Genomic DNA, 18,283 nt, shown 5'->3' on the forward strand with positions numbered 1-18,283 from the left:
GGCAGTGCCAGATCCCACAGGCTATAATAGCGTCAACACATTCTTTTTTTGTATTTCATGTCATGCACAGTACCTCCTAGTTCACCTCTCATTACCAAATGCGTGTAGATTCAAACGTGCAGTTAGTGCTGCTAGTTTTTGACTCTTTTGGCGGCTATCCTCGCTCATTCTACACGTTACTGCAAGCTCAAATACATCAAAGACGCTGAACGAATGTAATTAATTGCTTCAGCCGTCAACACTTCTTCTTTTAAATGTGTGCATTGGATGTTTCCACGCACAAGTAAACAATTTCTAATATTGCATTTATTTCTCATTCGCTATACTCTCTTCTGTAACTTGTAACGTGCAAAATAGCTCTTGCATTTACTGCATCTCACAATAAGTCGTTTGCAGCTCAGCCGTAGGCGCGAGCCCTGCACAGGTAAACAGGTACACTACACAGTACCCGAATATAGATCCGGGCGTAATCAGTGGCGTAGCAGGAGGATGGGAAACCAGCCACGTCTCCACCCCACTCCCTACACCCGAAATTTCTTCGTCAGTATGCGGAGTTCCCAGCCATCCTCGCCTTCTCCGCACCAAGTCACGTGGGTGCCGCCCCCGAGAGAAATTCGTGGCCCCTACACATAATCCTGGGAGTTTAGGCAGAGTCAAGGTAGAGAACACGTAGAGTCACGAAGCGAAACCAGCGACAGAGGATTCCAACTCGCCTTTTGTGGCAGCACATAGCTGTCAACTTTTCTTTCAAGAAAGGCACGTTAACTGAAATGTGCAAGGAACTACATAGTGCCAACGTCAGGAATTTGGCAGCGCCAGCCCGTAAAAAGCATAGTTTAACAGCTGTAAAAAAACGAGGCCCTCCAAACCACCGAGCCCAACATATTTAGAAAAGAGACGGGAATCGGCTTTCATGTAGCATGGCGATGTCATGAAAGATTACCAATGATCCACTTATACGGGGCCTTTTCGAACGCGATTGTCTAATGTGCGCAAGCTGCGGTGGGGAGCCATAGGAAAGCGGGCAATTAGATGGCGTTAGAAATTGCCGTTTGTGGCCGAGGAACGAAGTGAGCATTCATATCTGGCGGGAGCTGAGAAGCAAAATGAGCGCCCGAACACTTTTTATAACTTACGTCAGATGGCAGCACCTCCTGGGCAGCTTTTGATTGGAAAAAATAAATAAATAAAAAAGTAAGTTGACGCGATATTGATGTATCAGGCGCCAGGTCGGAAACTGCATAATTGCACACCTGTGACACAACGAAGTTTGCCAGCATTTCAATGTAATGACGCAGCACTGGAAGCTTTCGGGAGCAACGAAGCCCAAGCGAACGATCAGTTCTAACGAAAGCAGCCTGAAAGGGAAAGAAATATCGTTGGCCCGTGACAATGCCAAATCACGGAGGCTATAACAAACATGAAAACATTGTTTTCCTAAACTTACGTCAGGCGGCAGCACCACCTGGAACGCTTCTCTTTGCAAAAGGCGCGTAAAGTCAAACGGGCAGCTTATGGGGCTAGAGCTGCTAGCTTGTGGGGCTTTCATTAAAATGCGTCGCGATATATTCTGCATCGACTGACGCTATCTTGCGGGATGACTAATCGGGCCGGCGTTTACAGGTCCACCAGTTACATGCCTTATACATTACATGGCCTGCACAGCTCCATTATTTTATCTTAACGTCAAATAGAATATTGGGTTTCCCCGTTTGCTCTCTTCTCCTACCGTACGCACGTAAAATATTTCGTTCTGTCGCTCTCCTGCGTGGTCAGTATGTAGATGCAACTTACTGCTTTGCTACAGCAGTTTATCTTCTTATACATGCTTATATTTGCACTGCGAGCATTAAATTAAAGCTCTAAAGTTTAGCTGCACCCATGTGCTGCGTTAACAATAACTTTTTTCTTACTAGCAATGCAGAGCAAAATGCAAAGGCACTGCTTGCATAAGGCATTTCTTTTATTACATAGGCAGTTGTACTTCTAGTGGCTTGATAATCAAATTTGATTTAGGGCTTAATTACACACTGCTCGTTTATGTGCTCATTGAAATGCATGTTTCAGGACATTTGCGAAGGCAAACTTACTTGTGGTAGGAAAGGTTGCTGCTTCCTGGCTGTAGTCTGCGGTCGCAAAACGGGTAAGCCACGCCATAAGAGTTGCCGGCTCGAGCTTCAGAAGAAGCGATACGTTAACGTAAGATGTAATTAAGCATACTCGTAAGAGGCCACAAGCGTCCCATCAAGCACTGCAGCAGATGTGCTTGAAGTACTTGCAGACATTAAGCAATCGTGAGAGCCTAGGAAGACTTTCGAAAGAACGAGAGAGTTCGCAAGTGCCTACCTTCTGCGAGAAAAATCTGGCGTTCGCAACTAGCTGGCGTTGTAGCAGACGACACTTTAGCATTTCTCTCAAAGGCGCAACAATTTTCTCAGAATACAAAATTCTCACTTCCATAAATATTTGGTGAGTATTTTGGTATAACTATACATGCACGTTTGTTATTGCTTTTGAAAAAATAAATAAATAATTATGCTTTGCTGCTAAATTCGGAGCAGAGCTGAAGAACAATGCATACCCTGGTGTGCACCGGTGATAAACCATTTCAAGCTTAAAGTCATGCAATCTATTGTACATTTTATAAAATACTGCTTGAGAAAATGCGCTTTTACATGGAAATATTTTAATTTATCTTTGTTTACTGCGCCGAAAACAAGCGCCACTAGCATGCCACTAGTCAGAAGATTGAAGGCAATCCGAAGTCAGTACTTGCCAACATTCCCACCGTTTCCACTATTCTAGTTCACTATAGTTTCCACCTCGTAATGTGAACTCCTTGGATGTGTTTGGTTGATCGTGTTTTTGGGTTTCCTGTAATGAAATGTGACGTTATTCGCGTGCAGGAAAGTGCCAAAAGGTAGCTTGCGTCTCGCTGCAAACTCACTATGTGCGTGGCGCACCAGCCAAATGCGGACCAACGATTTTGCGGACGAACGTGGAGGGCGTTCCCCTTGTCTCTGGTTGTCGTGGAAAGTTTGGTGAACGTCGCAAAGAAATAATGCGTATTATTATCGTGCCTTAGCTCGTCCACTACTCGACGCCGTTTATGCTGGGTGTAACATCGTCGACGCAGCACTGGCAACTTTGAGACCGCCTTTCGACCTCATCGTGCTGTTAAAAATGTAAGCAATCGTGCTTGCTGAATGCACGCACGTGCGCGCGTGTTGTGCGTGCTTCTCGTGTGTGTGCGTTGAAAACGCAGGAAGTAGAACACCCACGGCAACAGTGAAACCTGTGCCGATGCTTGGTCCGCGCTGGTTGTCAGAATTTAGTTACCGAATTTATCACCACAGTGCATAATTGATAATCCTGATAAGCGTTTTCTTCCGCTGAGAGAGATTACTTTCGGAAATAATCGTGTTCACCTTGTGCGCCTGTGCGTGAGCTGCCGCCTTTCTGCCGAAGTTACGTAGTAACGACGCATCTGCCTTGTCACCGATTCTTTCTTAATGAAGTGTCCTTGCTTATAAATGCTTCGAGGTTGTGCACAATCTCTGCTTACGAGGTTCTCGGTTTACGAACAGTTGTAGGGGAAAAAATGTAAGCCAATCACAGCTTGCTACAAGTACAGCTTTCTTTTCAAGACATTATGGCAGAATGTTCATTACACCTTCTGAAAGTTAATTTCACTCGTATTTTGCAGGCTCCTCTGTCGCCGAGTACCAGGCGGAACCAATGAGGCTAAAAAGTAGCCTTTCCTCGCTGCTTTCCCAGGAAATGAAATAGCGGTCAATCATGTCAGAATGAACTTGCAACGTGAGCAGTAATCAAACTTCCATAGAGGTCATGCTGGTGGTGGAAGCTGGAATGCTAAGGCAAACCACAATATTTATTGGTTTACTCATTCATGTATTTATATCTCATGAATACTTTACAGGCTCTCAGGAAGAAGTTGCGTAAAATGGAGAAGTATTGTTACGTCAAAGTAAACATGTTATTCAAAAAATCATCATTTGCATAGCACAGTAGCATGATGAAAGATTTTTTTATGTAGTTAACTGACTGATCTCCACTATAGTTCTGCTTGATGCCGCATCGCTGCTACCTACAGCGGATGCAAATGAAGTCACTGGAAGTTAGGAGACGCCAGCCGGTTTGTCCAAGGAGGAGGTGTCTGCTGCTTTGCACTTTGAGGGCGTTAAAGCTAACCATGCTTGTGACTGGCATAGCCAGTTTACAGTAAACAGTGTTATAACTCCTCACTGATGTCCTTTCTCTAACACATAGCAAAGATGCAGTGGTGAATAACGAAAAGTTTGGCTAAGTAAACTCGTGGATTTATTTCAGTTCATGTGGTAACTCTATCAGTTGCGCGAGGAAGTGGTATAAAGGATGTAGGCTAACGCAGGAAACATCTTCTTTATTACACAGGAAAAAAAATGCTGGCAGCTTTCTTTGTGCACAAACTTAATGCCGACTACTGCTTCTTGGTAAAAAGAAAGAGCTTGGTCAGCCGTTCTTGAATGTTGGGTCTGGACAGTTTCTCAGTCGTATTCTCTGCCATGTAGTGCATCTGTATCTTTACATAGCATGCAGTAACACACTTCACAAGGCGCACAAAGTGGTTTGAGTCTGCTGCTGACTCGAGCATGTGTTCGCAGAGTTCTGAGCAGAGTTTCTCAAGCTGTTCTGAAAGATGCCTCATTACATTCACAGTAACGACTGCAGAAATGTCCGTTTTTAGGAAGCTTTTTCCCAACCAGCTTTTCTTTGCTCTGGCCGTGTGGTCGGACCCACGCAAACAAGGATCAAGACTCCGCCAGGCTACAAGACGCATTACGCAGCACAGACCTGGCGGAGCAGCTCTGGGCCGTCCAGCGAGCCCACGATGCGGCCAGGGAGTTACAACTCCCGGTCCCAACGTGGGAGTAGCCCGCTCTATGGGACCTTGCGCCCCGTAGCTCGCAGGACCTTTCTATAAAGTTACTCCATCCATCCATCCATCTTTGTCAAATTCCCTTCTCCGTGAGCTGACAGCTGTAAGAAGTGGATTACAACTGCTTCATGAGACCACCATCGTTTTTTCTGTTCAAAAGTGCTATTGAGCATGTTTCTGAAACTGTAGCGAGCTGGCATAGCAAGTAATTTATTCTTCACTGTACCATTCGACATACCAAGCCAGCAATATAGCCAGTAGTATTAGTCACATATATAGATAAAGATGGAAGACATTCCCTTCACTTTCCTCTGAAAAGTCTGCAATTTCTAGGGAATCATTGGTGCCATTTGTTTTCTCTGTTGTGACATAAAGTTCATCTGGAGCACTGATCTGACTACTTATATATGAAATTCGCGAGTCATCAAGGCATGTGCCACTGTCGTCGCCACTGTTGTAGAGGATGGCAGAGTGACTGAGACGATCTGAGAGCATGTACCGCACTGTTTTATTTCAGTTTTATTTCACTGTTTCTTTTTTATAGGCTGCTTGCCTATGACATAACATAAAAAGAATGAATCATGTTTGACACGTGTGGCACAGCACTTCATATAATCGACCACCCTTTACATGATTATGTACAACAAAGCACTTGTAGGCTGCTACAAAATGTGATACTGTGGGGTTGTTGAAGCCCCCTTTGGAATGCATAGCATTAAAAAAAGAGTTTAATGTGATCTTGAGAGAGCTTGTATATATGTACATAGTGCAAGGGCGGAGCTTCTCCAAGGAGGAGTGAACGTGCAAGACGCATGGTCACTAGGAATCCAAGGAAAGCGATTTTCCAATTTGTCTCACAAATAAGTTTTCCTAATGCGCCAGTAAGGCCACTGATGTAGTCTTTTGCCTTCTCAAACCAGTTTGTATGCCTTTACTGCCAGGGCGGAGTAGTGCTTTGAACTTAGAAATATGCTTGCGAGAGTTAAGACATTCGAACAGCCGATCAAATAATCTGATCAAAATCACTGTCTCTGAAAAAAAAAACTGAAACAGCCAAAGGTCTTCACGGCAGAAATCAATAGCATCAGCAACGCTGGAGCTTAGCATTTCGGCAGCAAGGTTCACCTCCATTTTTTGCTTCTGCCAGTCGATATAAACAGCAGGCAGCTTTGTTAGAAACATGAAGGGCTTCCATCCCATGCAGCTTATGCAACAGGCTAATCTAATTCCATGCTATTAGTGACCCCGATGTGTCTTTCAGGCATTTAAGTGCAACCAGATGTTCCGTACCAATTTCATCATGTGGCAGGCATCGAGCAAGTGGTACACATTTCCTGAGTAGCTGGATGAGGAAATGACGGGTTTCTCGCACAACCATTTTAAATCTATGCACCCAATTTTGCAAACATGGTGAAATTACTTCGCAGTTCACATGTTCATGATGCTACAGGTACCCCTGCATTATGCAGCTTGTTTAAACAAAGCTTCACAAGGTTTGCACATTCTTTCCCATAAAGGCTATTGATCAAAAAATAGCCGCAAGGAATTTTTTAATGGGAGTCAAGAGATACGACCATAAAGACAATGGCTTTTGTTGCTACATTGTTGCTGTCATCATCCGTGTTGGTCCCTATGTTGACATATCCCCTGAAAGTTTTGCCGTCCCATTCAACATGCTTCCTTATGGCCATCTCATCAACAAAGAGGCTGCAAGGAAGTTCTGTGCCTTGTAGCCTAGTTTCTTTAGATTTTGCTTCAATGGCATCCATTGCTTCTCCTGTAAAAACCAGGATCCCTATTTAGGGCACTGTACCACTTTGTTAATGTTCATTTATGAGGCAACAATCAACCAAAAGTTGCTTGTTGCATGAAGGCTTTGCATGAATAGAATTGTAGTCTTGGGGCAAACATATGCAATACCGGGGAAACTTCTCTCCGCTCAACTTCTCAGACTTGCTGGGTCCAGTTGGCGTTTTCTTCAGTAAACACTTCATGACTTCTAGAGGAACAGCTGCGAAGTACTTTTCAAGCATAACAGAAGCGTTTTCAGAAACAAGTTCGAAAGAAAGAAGAAACAACAGGTTGTTGATAATCTTGCTGAATGTTTGCACTTTAACTTTGAGATGACGCTCTCGTTGCCAGCTGAGCTTCAGCCTTTTTCTCTCAGTGGTAGCTTATGCTGAACAACAATCTAGCTTCCTCTGCAGTGTGCGTGGTGTCTCCATGAGAGCATACCTATGTTTAGGAACCTGAAAGCAAATACATGGTACATTGACCACTTAACAAATGTTTCAACCAGCAATGCAAATGTTTCTGCATTTAAAAGCAGTAAACACAACTCTGCCAAGAAATGAATGCTAGCACTAGTCAGATGCTTGAATAGTAATAGTATATTAATATATTGAAGAACTAACTTATGGCTCAGTCGGTGTTTCACGTGCAGTTCTTAAAAGAATAGTGCAAATGTATAGGTGGATAACTGTACCTGTTTTTGATGGTGCCAGATAAAAAGAAAGGATGCACCATCCCTTTCAATGACAATTTCAGACACCAGATGAGGAGGTGAACATATACTGGCATAAAAATAGTATTTTTTGAGGTGATATGCACCAAATGATTACCGTTTTGCAAATATCTTACCACAGATGTAGTTGGCTCCTCTTGCAGGGTTACAGTGATTCCATCAAATGCATCCACTCCAGAAGAAACCTGTGTGTAAAAACAATTTTATAAAACCTCAAATGTTGTTTCTCATCCACCTTCGTAGTTTTGTTAGCTACAACAAGCATAACCATTCGTGCACCCTTACTTGGTTTCATATGACCGTTGGTACTGTGAAGATCCCATGATATACAGACACTGTTCTTTTCATCATCTCCCCTTTCTTGTGTTTTAATTTCTTTGATAGGACCACAGCAACTATTCTTCAATAAAGGCATTCAAATATATCTTAGCTTCAAGTTTGACTGAAGTATACTGCTCATTGTGGTTGGCTTTCAAAATACGACATACATTACCGGAAGCTTCCTGTGGCAAGTTTGCACTGCTTGTCACATCTTCAATTGGAGCTCCATCCTGGTCCGGATCGCTCCATTTTGGCGGCATCCTCTGTGCAGGTTTCTCTAATATGTGCATTTAATATTGAAATTTAACACAGTGCTTACCTGTTGTGCAAAGTGACGCGGTGAGTGGGGGGGTTAAGTGAAAAGTTACCAAGTGCCAAATATCTACAACAGATCAAAGCGCTAAAAGGAGTTTGAGTCATTTTTTATGTGCATTTGTTTATCTAGAGTACTTCACAGGCAGATTCAAGGTGCACTCAAACCACGTGATACGTAACACTGCTCTATACACAAAACCAACAACTTTTTGCAACTCTCATTTACACTTTGTGCAGTTGTAGAATTTGTTGCAAGCTTGGCAATGTCATGTGAATGAAAACTATGGGCAGTGCTGAATGTGAACTTGAAATAAAACCACTCAACATAAATCAGCCACAATTGATTACTCTATTAGCATAAATAGGAGCATATCAGAACATCACGTCCTTACCTTTTGCATGTGGGGTGTGAAACTGAGTATCGTAACGTTGTTGACAGCATAGTCTCACAGATCGCAATGGTGCTTGATTGAATGCAAATGGCTTTATTAAATAAAAAGAAAGAGAAAGAATGCTCACAGGAAGCAACGCAGTGGCTCAGTTTGTCGCACGGATAATCACACATGGCATCTATTGAACACACCCACGGTCTTGTGCTCACATTCGTACAGCCTCGTCATCGCACAATTGCACACACACTCTCAACAACGACAAAAAAATCCCACCACTAGGCCACAGATTGTGGTGTACAAGGTAGGGGGCACTTGCTAGCAGCTTGTGAAATAGCTAACACTTGGCCGTCCTAAAATCTTAACGTCCTCGTTAAGGTAATTGCAGATAAGAAAACACTAGCTGTTTTATGGCATGCACTCGCGCAATCTGGCAGGTACTACTTGTTGCCTGCGTGGGCGTCTAACTGCCAAAGGCTTGTCACACTGATCCTGGACCAGGGGGTGGTCAAGGGGGTGGTCAGATTCATCTGACCCTTCATTGTTGTCTAGATGAGGCATTTTACTTGTTGTCAACCACACCTTAAATTGCAAAACGTGCACTGTCGTTGCGTACCTATTTCCAGTGTTTTCGTTCAGCTCTGCTACTCTGTACGTGTCAGCAGGCAACACTTCGGTTATCACCAAGGGGCCTCGGTACTTGGGTTTCATTTTAGTTGAATTTCCTGTGTGTTCGGACACTAAATTAATAAATACCACTTCGTCCACATCATACATCCATGCATGGTAAGGCCAGTTATCGTATGCTTGCTTACTTTTTGCTTGTTCCTCCAGTAAGAGCTGCCGCGCAGTTTTTCTGAGTTCGCTTTGGTTCTTCCAAGTGTCTTCACCGTCTGTTTTCTCCTTGCAGGGCTTACCCATAAAAGACGGGTTTGTAACCATAAAGCATTTCATGAGGGGTCTTCCTTGAGGTCTTACTCACAGCGTTGCTTAAGGGGAAACAAGGCAGTTCAGAACCTTTTTATTTTTTAAACAATTTGAATGAAAGGTGCACAGTTAATAAATTTTTACCAGCTGATTCCAAAAATGCAATTTTGTCATTTCTTAATGAATATTTTATTACATCTAAAACAGGATGTTATTAGTTTGGATCCTAATTAACTAATTAACCACAACTTGCATGGTATGGTACAGCACACGGAATCGATTGCGAATGTTCATTGTGTGTTGTAAGCTGTGAATCGTCGTTCTAGGCCATTTTAAAGCAAAGTTATAGGTTGTCAAACTTAGTCACGAAAAATGCCCACCTTGATACTAATCTAAAAATATCAGTGTGGGCATTTCATATGACGAAGTTTAACAATCTCTAACTTTGCATCAAAATGGCCTAAAACAATGATTTATAGCTTATGACACACTATAAACACGCACAATCGATTCTGTGTGCTGTACGTTACCGTTCAAATTGATTTTATTTAGCTAATTAAGCTCCAAACAAAGAACAACCTGTTTTGGATATCACAAACAATATTTATCATAGAAAAAAAAATAATTGCATTTTTGAAATCGGCCTATAAAAATAAGTTAACTGCGAAAATTTAATTCATATCCTTAAAAAAGCTTTTTTTAGTGCCTCTTCCCGCTTAAGCTGCACTCGACATACTTCTGTTAGCAACTCAATCGTGGTGTTCTTGGTATGTCATTGCTGTTGTGATGACGAGCAACACAGTACGTGGTTTGTCGAAGTATCGCGAGTAGGAAAGAGATGCACAAACTTAGTCAAATTGTCTACGATTACTAGAAGGTGTTGGCTCCATTTCTTGCTTGAGATGAATGGATCCATGTGGTCCAGGTGCACTGTCTCGAAGGGGCGTTTACTAGGCGGAATGGAGTTGAGAAGCCCTTCCTTCTTTCCCACGGGGGACTTTGTTGAAGACGCATTCAAAGCACTCTGAGATATGCTTTCGCACATAGTTGTGCATTCGAGGGAACCAGAGAGTATCTCGGATCTTTGCCAAAGTTCAGTCCACCAAAAAATGACCTACAGATCATGACATCACACCACGATTGCCTTCCTCATGCAATTTGGTAGCACAAACTTCATTACCGTTGTCACAATCGATGATTCTGGCCAACCATTCTTGTGCACATAGTCTTGTTTTGTTCTAGTCGTCTCTCGAGTGGTGTTCCGGCTGTTCAAGTATCCGTATAAGTTGTCATAGCTCTGCATCTCCTCTTTGAATGGCGAATATCTGTTCTTCCAGACTACAGGTCAGGCACACCTTGGAGTGTCTCTCCAAAAGATCATCCATAGTATCATTCGGACACTCCACTGATTCTCGACTGAATGAGTCAACATGCTCCATCTGTGTACCCAGTCAATGGCTTACTGTAAAGTCAAATTCCTGGATGAAATCACGCCAGCAAGCAATCCGTGGTTTCTGTGTACGCTGTGCATTCAGATAGATGAGGGCTTGGCAGTCTGTAACCACCGTGAAATGTATACCCAAGAGTAGGAAACGCAGTTGATCCACACAACACACAGTGGCCATCAGTTCCAGTCTCATGGAATGGTATCTGCTTTCTGTTTCAGTTGTCTTCTTGCTTACGCAGTACACAAGGTGCCAATTGCTACCCTTTTCCTGCAGCAACATTCCTGTTATCCCTTTCAAACTGGTGTCAGTCTGCAGTTCATTTTCTGCTTTAGGATCAAAAAGCTGCAACAATGGTTTTGACATAAGTTTCCTCTTCAGATCTTGGAAACTGCTCTCCTGGTCTGACTTCCATTAAAATATTGCCTCCTTCTTGGTTAGTCCTGTGACCAGTTCAGCAACCAAGGCGTACTTGTGAATAAATTTCCTGAAGAAACCACTCAATCCAAGGAAGCGCCTTACCTAATGCACATTCCTTGGGGTTGAGAACTCCGATATTGCCTTTCTTTTGACCCCGCCTGGCTGTATCTGTCCCCCCATCAGACAGAACCTCAGGAAGTTCACACTGTCATTTGCAGATGAGCACTTGCTGAGCCTCAGTGTCAAACCTCCGTCCCTGAATGCCCGTAGGACTTGACACAATTGCACAACCATTTAGCTGCAATCTTTTGCTGGTATGAGGATTTAATCTAGACAGCACCTCACGATTTCACCTCTTAGCGGTCCAATCACTCGGTTCATAAGCCATTGGAACACTGCAGGCACATTTGTAAGACCAAAAATTATTCGTTCGAATCGACCAGTTTCGGCTGGAGTGATGAACACTGTTTTCTTCTTGGCTTCTTTTGTCAAGGACACCTGCAAGTAGCCTTCAATTTAATCCAGAACTGTGTAGTAGGTAGCTACTGTGAGGCCTTCGAACTGATAATCTATGTTTGAAAGGGGATACTTGTTTTAGGTTTGCACGTTAAGCCTGTGGCAGTCAATAATAAGGCACTTTCAACCGTTCTTCTTATCTACTACGAGCACAGGACTGGCATAATCAGAACTCATCTCAGTCACTATGCCAAGGTCCTTCCATTCCTTGACAATTCTTCTAATTGTTTCTCGCCCTTCTGTGTTTGTCCGATGTGGACGCAATTCAATAGGGGCGCTACCAAAAGCCTCTACAATCTCCATCTCGAGCACTGTCGTGCAAGCCAATTCTGCTGGAGTCATTGTAAAACACTTCTGGAATTCTTTCAAAACATTCACCAGTTCTGAATGCTGCTACTCTGTCACAGAGAGTCCAACATACACTTCACAGCGCCGTATCGGTGGTCATTCAGTTGGCACAGGTGCCTCTTTCATTGTTTTCCTTCCGTACTCAGTGTCATCAAAAATAAAGCTTCGAGCAGAAACATGGAGTACCTCTACTGGTGTTGCTCGTCCAAGCGGTTGACTCTTCTGTATGAAAGCCTGTCCATCACCCACTAGGTGCATGGAAACAGTGAATTCTCCAAGCGTCATGTCAAGCAGGACACCTGGACCACAGTGTCTGTACACGACGGGAGTTGTGATTCTTTGCTCCATAGACAATGTAATCCAGCTTACGGTATCCCTCTAGAGTATGCATTCCTCCTTGGCTCTCAGCTGCAGTCTTTGGTGACTTTCGTAGGGCTCCAGTTGAGCATATGGAGAGTCACTACAATGCCAAAACCACAGAGAACCTCCCATTCTTGCATACGCAATGTAAGGAAACTCTGTGAATGTCATTCCTACCAATAAACCGACAGATTGAGCTTCATCTGAGACTACGAGGATGGGTATGCCTTTTGGCAAAACACCGTCTATGCATAAATCAGCCCTGCACCTTCGACTGCTTTTGCTGCAGGCATGGTGCTACAGTAAAATCTCGTTAATTCAAAGTCATTAGGACTACAAAAAATCTTCAAATTAAGCGGGTTTTTGAATTAACCGAACACACAAAGAAATGCAACCCAGGCAAAAAATTTCGCTGCAGGAATGCGCTACCTTTATTCGGCGATCTTCGAATTACTTAAAGTAATCAGAGATGCTGGTTTGCTGCGTCCTGTAGTTCGAGGCTCCAAGGGTCATGTTTTCTAGTTTGGTCTAGTATTCTAGTGCAACATTTGAGAATTTCCACCGTGACACTCAACAGAACTGCGGATAACGTTCAGCGATCCAATGGCTTCCCCGAGAGTGGGTGCTCGGGAGGGCTCGTAGTGTCGTCGCTGTCATAGCTGCTACAGACGGCTACGAAGGTGAAATTATTGTGCTCTTTAAAACAGCTGAACCATCCATTGCTACACTTGAACTCTTCGTGCCCAAGTTGTAGAGCCAAGTCGTTGGCCTTCTCCCGCAGTATCGTTCCACTGACGGGAAGGTGGGCTCCGTTTGCTTTCTGCAGCCAGTGAAGTAAAGCTGATTCCACATCTTGGTACATGGGAGCCTGTACTTGCGACAGCTTCATCTTGCTGTAGGCCTGCAGTACCTTCGACTTGTTCTTCAATATTGTGGACAATGTCGAGATGAGCACGCTGAGCCTTTCAGCCAACTCGGTCATGGAACGCGTGTTCTTGCCCACTTCTTGGATCAAGCAGAAGTTCTGCTGCAGCATTAGTCTTATACTTTGGCATCTTCGCTCACTGGCACTTCTCAGAAAAAAAAAAGAACACCACACTAGCTGCAACACTCCTAACCACCACACACAAAAACTGCGCAGACCGGCGTTGCGCGCACACACGTCGCCGCAGGCGTGGAGAGAGAATGGGCGAACGACCAGTGCCCGTGGCACAGAACACGTGCTAACGCAGCAACCGTGAGGAGCGTGCGCAGTGGGGCATAAGAGCATATAACAAAAACCAGTATACCTGCTGCATTGCAGTGAAGCATGTCATCTCCTCTGCAGGTGCGCCTTTCGGCGGTGCGCAAGGCGTACCGTGGTCTGATTTTTGTGCTAGCAGTAATAATCGCGAATGCTATGTGTTGTCGCCTCGCGGCTCCGAATGGCCGTCGTTTTGTCAATGTTTGCGGTGGAATGGGGATCGGTAATTGCCGCATAGCACCCCAAATCTTCGAATACCGGGTTGGCCTAGGCCGCCAGTTTGAATTATCCGGTCACATATACATTGGAAAATACAGGACCGCAGAAAACCTTCGAATTACCTGGGATTTAGAATTAACAGAGTTCGAACTAATGAGGTTTTACTGTATTTCTAAAACCATACAGCACTGTTATCTCAGGAACAATTTCTATGCCACATCATGCTGCTCCGGTTGCACACAGCAAAACGCTTGCGCTCTTGATTTCACATACTGGCTTAATTACTGTGCTTACTTTGTTACGCTGTAGTGCTCCCTTGCAGTGATGCTTCGTGTGGTCTATCCCGTTGCAGAGAAGACATTTCATTGGTCATTTTGGTTGTGGACAGTCTCTCGCCATATGTCTGTACTAGCTGCAGTTGTAGCACTTTTGCTTACCCCTTTCATTAGGCAGAGGGGGTTGCCTGTCTTTCGTACTTCCCTCGTCAAGTGGTTTTCTTGCATACAGCGCTTTCGCGTTCTGAGTACGTACTTCATCGCTCACCACTCTATGGTCACATGCTCAACTGAAAAACTCTTGCCTTTTATGCTCGATCCTCTCTAATTCTTGAATGTCATGCAGGATGTCGTCGCCGTCTTCATGGCTTTTTCAGAGCAACATTGTGCTGAGTTGTTTCGGACATAGTCCTGTGATTACCTGCTCATGAGTGTCTGAGAAATCCAAGTTTACCTCCCTTCACAACCACACCTTAGCATGAAAATAGGCCACTGAACTCTCGTTGTGCTGTTGCACATGCTCGTGCATTTTGTGCCAGCGTTCCGCCACATGCGTCTGGCTCACAAAGGTTTGCCGAAAATGCTATTCAAAACTGCTCCAAGTTTTGATTTCAGATGTGCTGGAATGCAGCCAGTCTCACGCCAGTCCAGTCAAACAGGACTTTGCGGTCTTAAGCATGAAAAACTCAGGCCAGCTGTGCAGCATAACAGTTGTATGGAGATTTTCAATCCAATCCTTTGCAGGAGGTGCGTCCTTGCAAACGGCCAAAGCTTCCTATGTTGTTGCTTGCGTTGGCCATTACTTGGAATGCAGCGATTCCACCGGGTACACCCGCGGACATGGGCTGTGGCATCGCTGACGGAGTTGAGCATTCCAGCAAGGTCGTTAGCATGCGGTACTTTTCCATAAGAAGGTTCAACAGTTTGCGCACGGTAACACCATCACTTTAGTCGGCATCTATGGGAGAAACCGCCTCACACACATTCTCACCAGTAACACCACTCGTCACTGTTGGCTGAGGCGCTTCCACTCCGAACTTCCTTTCTTTTCATGGTGCCGCTCGGTTCGTTAGGCCTAGTAATCCCACTTCTGAGGTATTGTTGACAGCACAGTCTCACAGATCACAATAGTGCTTCACTGAACGCAAATGGTTTTATTAAGTGGAAAAATAGAAAGAAACACTACTCACTGGAAGCAATGCAGGGGCTCAAGTCTGTTGCACAGGGACTCACACATGGCTTCCGTCGAACACGCACATGGTCTCTCGCACTCACTTTCGCACACCCTCGCCATCGCATGATCGTGTGCACACTCTGAACAACAAAAATTCCCATCACCACCCCATTACCAGGCTCACCTTGGGCCACAGATCATGGTGTACAAGGTAGGGGGCGCTAGCTAGCAGCTTGTAAATTACCTAACAGTAGGGAGACCGCAAGCTGTCATGCTCCCATCCGGTCAAAGCACGACTCCGTGAAGTGGATGCTACAAAGCCTGCTTCTCGGTGATGGTCTCCACTTGCCTCGTCTTAAGTTAGCAACCCATCAGCTGCACAAATCACTCCAAGATCGCGGAAATCTGTGTATAAATTGAGCCAATTTGTAGCACATGTGTTCTGCATTGCTGAATGCACACCAAATCACCAGCGGTACAGTCCTCTGTTTTTTGCTGCACACATTGCAAATTACACTGATTTGAATAAATAATTACGCGTTAAGTGGCTTTCCAGAAGACTTCTCCAACCTACTTGTAGAATTCACGGCACAACAAGCAGGCATCTTGGGGCAGAAAAAGAAAACATGCAGAGCGCTTCGAAGCTGCTAATGGCCGACTTCCAGGACAAGGCTTCTCACTTCTGGTGGCTTCAGTTGCGCACGCTTGAAGCCCCATCCAGCCTCCTATTGTAGAGATCAGTGAGATAACTAGTTGGCTTTCGATACAAATCCATGAAAATTGCAAAATTTCAGGAAACGAAGCTATAAAGTTAATAGCTCTTACTCATCAATAAAAAAGGATGTCACGGTTCTGTTAGTTGCACCTAATACCATAATTGAAGTTGGCAAAATTGATGTATTATGTGCTGCTCTAAAATACAATCACTAGTTTGTGAGTAGGATGTGCAAAATGCTCATAAACATTGTAACATTTTCACATTAGCCGCAAATTCACGTATCAAATTTCTTGTCGATAGACATACGAGATGCAGTCTGCAGAACTGTGATATATGTTTTTGGTGCAGAGTTCTAGATAATTAAACTTCATGGTTTTATTTTACTTTCTTTCTAACCTGCCAATTTTCAGTAATTTTTACCTCCAGGCTCTACACCAGTTTTGCTTCCTACAACCACTAGAATTTAGCTCTCTCAAATGCTACAAATTTAATTCAAATTAGTCCTGTGGTTGTCTTAAAGGCATTTCTGCATTTTACGTGTATAGGAGTAGGGAAATTCGAGTTGGCCCTGAGCTAAAGCTCGAGGCCAATTCCGATTGCAGAATTAACTGAATTGTGCTAGTTTTTGTTTTTATTTTTGAGTTACAGTTGCGTAATGAATACAATCTTTCTTCAAATTTCACATTTTTTAGCAGTTCTGAATAAGAATTGATGTCCTAAATGTAAAAGCTATGATTTTTGCATTTTTTATTGTAACAAACCTTATCAAATACGGTCCTGTGGTTGCACAGAACGACGATTTCAGTCTTCACATGCATTCGATAGGAGCTCCCGAGCTAAATCTTTTCCTTAGGCATTGTGGGCATCAGTCTGTCTTGTATATTCCACCATAATATTGGAATATTGGGTCTGATCTCAAGATTTTTCCTCTCACAGCAAAATTCAAGTTTTTTAAACTTCTTACAATATGCAGTGCACTTCTCTGCAAGGACCACTATTTTCTGCATTTCTACAAGGACTGGCAGGGTTCTTTTTTCACTTAAACTTTGGCTAAAATGCTGTGTGGTTTCATCAGGCTGACGCATAACATTGAAGTATGCATATATGTTGTGCACATTCATATGAATTTATTTCCGGGCTTTGTTATCCAACCATTTAATGTGCATTGCAGGAACAGCAAGTCCTCCTCCAGCTTTAATGCGAAGCCTTCTTGTCCTAGTCAAGCCTGTTATTGTAAGGTGCGAACTCCGGTCAAGTCTGCCACTGATTTTTTTCACTCGTGTTTTGGACATTGCCACCACCAGCTTGACCTGAGAATCACGTTGGCAGCTAGTTTGTGTGTTGCAATTTTTAGTCTGCAGTGTGTATGTAACATATGAAGCATGTATCTAGTCTGAAATGCAATAAATATTTAAAATGGTGTACTTTGTGGTTGTATCGCCAATTTTTTGCCCCTACATTTACTGCAGTCCTTAATGCCTACAGTACACTACTCTAGAACCACGGTAAATTACAAGCATGTTACCCATCAACATACTCTCATAGTGATTTGCCTGTAGAGTCTCCAGAGCAACTGCATAGAAATCTTCAACAGAAATTTGTCGTTAGGGTCTGTAAAGCAACTCCATAGTAAGGTTCTAAAGACATTTGTATTTAAGGTCTCAAAAGCAACTGTATAAGATGCTCTATAGAAATTTGTTATTAGCATCCTTAAAGCAACTCTATAGAAATGTTCTACAGAGATTTGTCTTTATGATTTTAAAAGCAACTACATAGAAATGTTTTATTGAAATTTGCCTTGTCGATCATAAAAGCAAGTTCGTTCAGCAATTTTATACGAATGTGTCCTTGGAGTTCCTGTAAGAACGGAGTGGTCAAAGAACTTTTGGATGCTAGGCCGCCTAAGCTTTTGACAGAGACTGTGCCATTGAGCATCTGCATTTTTTTTTGCATGTTTATTTTTTAAAATTCATGGCCTTTCAGTCGATGCAGTGCACTAGCTCAGCCTGGCTAACTTGGAGAACAGCCATTGCAGACATGATGTATGAAGTATAGCTGCTTAACTCCCATGTAATGCATGATTATTAGTGCAATTGAGGTATAATAAATACTTTAAGAAATAAAAGATACTCAAAAATTGCCTGTGAAAT

General features: G+C 43.5%; 1 long non-coding RNA gene across 1 annotated transcript; it reads left to right on the forward strand.

Moving 5' to 3' along the window:
- Positions 1–2,822: 2,822 nt before the first annotated feature.
- LOC142559518 (uncharacterized) lies at positions 2,823–17,555 on the forward strand. The gene is made up of 3 exons (XR_012823142.1): positions 2,823–3,185; positions 3,707–3,819; positions 17,305–17,555. It is a non-coding gene; the product is annotated as an uncharacterized LOC142559518 (long non-coding RNA).
- The last annotated feature ends 728 nt before the right edge of the window (positions 17,556–18,283 follow it).

Source organism: Dermacentor variabilis, chromosome 10, assembly GCF_050947875.1.
Source record: "Dermacentor variabilis isolate Ectoservices chromosome 10, ASM5094787v1, whole genome shotgun sequence".
In the NCBI taxonomy this organism is placed as follows: Eukaryota; Metazoa; Arthropoda; class Arachnida; order Ixodida; family Ixodidae; genus Dermacentor; species Dermacentor variabilis.